Here is a 6,000-nt window from a genome sequence, read left to right on the forward strand (position 1 = left end):
GCCCTTCCTCCGGCGCCCACGTTTCCCCCCACGACCGCCGAATTCGAATTCAAAATTCAAAAATTCCCCCCAAATTCAAAACCGCCGAATTCGAATTCGAAAATTCCCCCCAAATTCAAATTCGAATTCCCCCCAACGGATTTCCGCCCGCACCCCGAAATTCCCTGCCGACCCCTAAACTTTTTTCGCCTTCTCGCAGAATCGACCGACCTCGCAAACTAAACCTGCGCACCCGCCTTCGCTCGCAGAAAGGAAAACCGGCCGACCTCGCGTTTCGCCCATACAAAAAACCTGCGCACCCTCGACCAAGTCTCTCGCAGCAATACTCTCCGCTCCTTCTGTCTCTGCAGCGCTGCGTTTCAAGCGCGCCCTCTGCAGCCCTGCGTTTCAAGCGCACCTTGGAGCAGATCCAGCCCTGCGTTTCAAGCGCACCCCGGAGCAGACCTCTCGCAGCAATAATCTCTGCAGCCCTGCGTTTCTAGCGGTTTCTTCTCCACGGATACCTCAAGCATCCGTCAAGATCAAGACTGTGCAACATCGGAGACTTCAGCAAGTAAGTCCTTCTTTAATTGATTGTCTACACTAATATAAACGCTTACTTGATTGCACGCTAAGTGTGTCATTTGTCGATCGTTGCTCGTCGTAGATGGTTTCCACCTCTTGCTGCTCTCTTTTGTATCTTCACATATGTCAAGAACCTGTAAAACTGATCCAAGATAGACTCCACAACTTGGATATAGACTCCACCTTAAGTTCGAGCCTCCTCTACATAGAACTTATGTGTTAATGCTCGACCTAGATTGAGACTTTGTTCTCCATACTAGTGCACCGGCCTTAAGGCTCGAACTTGAGTTGGAGCCTTGGCTCTCGCCAGCCTTAAGGCTCGAACTTGAGTTGGAGCCTTGGCTCTCCCCAGCCTTAAGGCTCGAACTTGAGTTGGAGCCTTGGCTCTCGATGCTAGTGTACACCGGCCTTAAGGCTCGAACTTGAGTTGGAGCCTTGGCTCTCGATGCTAGTGTGCTTAAGGCTCGAACTTGAGTTGGAGCCTTGGCTCTCGATGCTAGTGTACACCGGCCTTAAGGCTCGAACTTGAGTTGGAGCCTTGGCTCTCCCCAGCCTTAAGGCTCGAACTTGAGTTGGAGCCTTGGCTCTCGATGCTAGTGTACACCGGCCTTAAGGCTCGAACTTGAGTTGGAGCCTTGGCTCTCGATGCTAGTGTGCTGAAGGCTCGAACTTGAGTTGGAGCCTTGGCTCTCGATGCTAGTGTACACCGGCCTTAAGGCTCGAACTTGAGTTGGAGCCTTGGCTCTCCCCAGCCTTAAGGCTCGAACTTGAGTTGGAGCCTTGGCTCTCCCCAGCCTTAAGGCTCGAACTTGAGTTGGAGCCTTGGCTCTCGATGCTAGTGTACACTGGCCTTAAGGCTCGAACTTGAGTTGGAGCCTTGGCTCTCCCCAGCCTTAAGGCTCGAACTTGAGTTGGAGCCTTGGCTCTCCTCAGCCTTAAGGCTCGAACTTGAGTTCGAGCCTTGGCTCTCGATGCTAGTGTACACCGGCCTTAAGGCTCGAACTTGAGTTGGAGCCTTGGCTCTCCCCAGCCTTAAGGCTCGAACTTGAGTTGGAGCCTTGGCTCTCGATGCTAGTGTACACCGGCCTTAAGGCTCGAACTTGAGTTGGAGCCTTGGCTCTCCCCAGCCTTAAGGCTCGAACTTGAGTTGGCTCGAACTTGAGTTGGAGCCTTGGCTCTCGCCAGCCTTAAGGCTCGAACTTGAGTTGGAGCCTTGGCTCTCGATGCTAGTGTACACCGGCCTTAAGGCTCGAACTTGAGTTGGAGCCTTGGCTCTCCCCAGCCTTAAGGCTCGAACTTGAGTTCGAGCCTTGGCTCTCGATGCTAGTGTACACCGGCCTTAAGGCTCGAACTTGAGTTGGAGCCTTGGCTCTCGATGCTAGTGTGCTTAAGGCTCGAACTTGAGTTGGAGCCTTGGCTCTCGATGCTAGTGTACACCGGCCTTAAGGCTCGAACTTGAGTTGGAGCCTTGGCTCTCGCCAGCCTTAAGGCTCGAACTTGAGTTGGAGCCTTGGCTCTCCCCAGCCTTAAGGCTCGAACTTGAGTTGGAGCCTTGGCTCTCGCCAGCCTTAAGGCTCGAACTTGAGTTGGAGCCTTGGCTCTCGATGCTAGTGTACACGGGCCTTAAGGCTCGAACTTGAGTTGGAGCCTTGGCTCTCGATGCTAGTGTACACTTGGCCTTAAGCCTCGAACTTCAAATTGAGCCTTTGTTCTCCATGCTAGTGTACTTTGGCTTTAAGGCTCGAACTTGAGTTTGAGCCTTTGCTCTCCATGCTAGTGCACCCCGGCCCCTTAAGGCTCGAACTTCAGATTGAGCCTTTGTTCTCCATGCTAGTGTACTCTGGCTTTAAGGCTCGAACTTGAGTTTGAGTCTTTGCTCTTCATGCTAGTGCACCCCGGCTCCTTAAGGCTCGAACTTCAGATTGAGCCTTTGCTCTCCATGCTAGTGCATCCCGGTCCCTTAAGGCTTGAACTCCAGTTTGAGCCTTTGCTCTCCATGCTAGTGCATCCCGGTCCCTTAAGGCTCGAACTTCAGATTGAGCCTTTGATCTCCATGCTAGTGCACCGCGGCTCCTTAAGGCTCGAACTTCAGATTGAGCCTTTGCTCTCCATGCTAATGCACCCCGGCCCCTTAAGGCTTGAACTTAAGTTTGAGCCTTTGCTCTCCATGCTAGTGCACCTCGGCCTTAAGGCTCGAACTTGAGTTGGAGCCTTTGTTCTCCATGCTAGTGTACACCGGCTTTAAGGCTCGAACTAGAGTTGGAGCCTTGGCTCTCGATGCTAGTGTACACTGGCCTTAAGGCTCGAACTTCAGATTGAGCCTTTGTTCTCCATGCTACTGTACTCTGGCCTCTTAAGACTCCAACTTAAGTTCAAGTCTCCCATACATGGAACTTCGCCTTAAGGCTCAAACTTGAGTTTGAGCCTTGTCTCTCTATGCTAGCGTACCCCTAGCATATGAGTACACAACTTGGATCTAGGCTCCAAGTCGAGCTTCTGTATAGATTAAGTAAATGCAAGTGAGGCTCTTGCTATTCAAGATAACTTTTTGTAGCATGCATTAAGTTTTTTAAGTTTGATAGGTTTTGATTTGATATGTAGCATTTAAATCCATTTTTTTCTAAGGTTTTGAAACTTTTTTTTTTGCTTCACAGGAATGGAAGCTAGCAGAGCGCCCGCTACCTCGCAACCACATGGTGCACCAATCTTTACTCTGGATGCTCTCGAAACAACAACTCAAGCTAAAAGTGTCACTCCTAGAATTAAGGTGGATAAAACCTTCGAATTGAGTAACAAAGAAGGAGTAAAATGGTTTGTGGATAGCTACGATGCTAGTGCAAACTTCAAAGGAGTCCTCCATTTGTTTTTGTCTCAAGGTGATACATCATATGGAGATATGGGGATTGTGGTAGGCGCTAAGGATGATGTGGATGCAAGAGCAAATCCATGCTTCACATGCACTGTATTGCCAGAAGGAGAAACTACAAAAGCAAATAAGTTTTGCTTATCATTGGAAACTTTTCACCCAGCAGACATGACTGGCAGTAAACTAGGAAAGGACAATTGTATTGTAAAGTTAGGATTGAAGATCATTGACTTTTCCAATCAAGAAGACTCAGGGGTGGATAATGTGGAGGACCTGGTGAAAGCAGTGAGGCATGCAAAGAAGGCTTTGGATTCACGAAAAAAGTCCATACCTGAAAAGGAGACAACAACCACTCAAGTTAGGAAAATTGTGGAGAAAAAAGGCAGGGCCATAGTGAAGAGTGCACTTGAAGCATCTACAAATGCTGGTGCAACTTCTTCAAAACATAAAAAGGAGGGTGACAAAATAAAAGTCCTTGATGTAAGCACAATAGCAGCTGAAGACATGGCAGGCTCTCAGGTGCAAGAAGAGGAGCAAGCCCTTGCAAAGAAGAGAAAGGCAAAGCACTCCACAAAGGTTCAGGAAATCTCTTTAAAGAGGCAAAGGACAAAACCAGCAAGTGGTTCAAAGGAGATAGATGCGTCCGAGGACGAGCTAATGGAGGTTGAGACTCTAAACAAGGGCAGCAATGCAATTATCTCATTAGAAATAAAGAAGGGATATTATCCCTTTGGTCTAAATGAGGTCTTCAGCATTGATGTGATGAAATGTTATCCTGCTCCTTCAAACTATGTGTATAGAAGGTTAAATAAGGATTGGGTTCGTATTTTGACCCAAGACTTTATTGAGGACCCAAAGCAAGAGGAGATACTTGCAATTTTGATGCCCTGTAATCGTGCTACAAAACAACCCCTTGATAAACTCGCAAAAGAAGATATTCATAAAGTTGAATATTGGATTATCTCTGGTCAACACTCCATTAGTGCTGCAAAAAGCTTGCAAGCTCTAAATATGGCTAAAGTGACCCCTCCACTGCGTCAGCAATTCAGGTTCAGGAGATGTAAGATAATTGTAAATTGCCCGCCCAAGATTTCTCGTGACATTTCCAAGGATGCGAATTTATCTGTTGCAAAGTCAATGCAAAAGGAGCCATTCCTCGATCAACTTCTACAAGCTCGAGCACAATGGCATGCAAACGGTCGTCCTAGTAAACCTTTGCCTGGTGTCAATCAACCCAAGATGGACGAGTCTTGGAAGGTACTCTTTTGATTCTTTGCTATATCTTGGTAAATCATAGACCTACATTACTTCTTCTTTACTTCTTCATAGATCTATAGTTTTAAGTATAGCAGTAGCATAAGAAAGATGCATGTAAGGCTTCTTCTCAAACTACATAAACTTAATAGTTTGGTTTGAAATTGAACTTCAAGCCTCACCTCTCTGTGATGGTGTAGCACTTGCATATCTAATTATGGCTCGAACTTAAGTTGGAGCCTCACTTTCAAGTGCTAGATTTGCATACGGAGGTGATGCTCAAACCTAAGATCGAGCATCACGATTATATACTAGTTTAGCACTGCAAGTGAGGCTCAAACTCAAGTTTGAGCATAAGCTCCAAATGATTGAAAACCCATAGATGCATAATTCCTCCTAATATTTTGTGATATCTATAGTGAGGGGGCTAACTTCTTACTTTGCAACTTTGCAGGCCTTTGTGGAGACCACGGAGCACACATTACATAAGAACTTTGTCAAAAATGATTTACACTTGCTTCTATGTGATGATGATGTATGGCAGAACTGGGTTAAGATCATGAGGCTTTATGCAAAAGGCTTGCTACCAAATACAAAGGGCGAAACTCCAACTAAAGGTCTTGATCAAAATCCCAGACTTCCAACTTTGAAGAGTGGGCAAATTCAGCAGGCACCAGGAACAGTCCAACTAGGCCCAACGCTGTTTAGGTGCATTTTAGGCCTTCAGAAGAGTGAAGTTTTGGACATTCAAACATCACTTCTTGACAAGAGAATACTACTTAAAAAGGGAAAGCAAACCCATCAAAGAATGGATATGGAGGAGATGGCTTGGAAGCTAAAAACAGATCGAGTTCTCAAAGATGCAATAACCGCCTTCTATTTTGATCTGACAAGGGAAAAGATGACTTGGGAACAGGTGTGTGAGACATATAAGCTAGGGGAGTATGAGTATAATCAATTGAGGAGCTACAGCCAGTCCTTTGTTAGGGATGCTCTCAATCCTTCAAAAAAAAATCCTTCACTTTCAAAAAGTGTAGTAACTTTACTGAATCACCTATATAGAGCATCTATGGGTATTGTATCTCAACAAGAGTCTATTCCTTGGAAAATTAGGGGGATGGGTTTTGATATGACAAAGATTATAGCCTTCTGTAGTGAAGAGCATGTACCATTTCAGCTGGCAATCATGGACCTACATGGTACAAAGGAGCAGCTCTCGTCAGAATTTTTCTCCAAGTTGGCACTTGCTTTGAACACACTAAACTCACAATATGAATATATTCTTGTGTGTTTTGTTGATTTCATCACCATTGGAA

Source organism: Cibotium barometz, chromosome 22 (assembly GCF_041138505.1).
Source record: "Cibotium barometz isolate CiBa-2024 chromosome 22, ASM4113850v1, whole genome shotgun sequence".
NCBI lineage: Eukaryota > Viridiplantae > Streptophyta > Polypodiopsida > Cyatheales > Cibotiaceae > Cibotium > Cibotium barometz.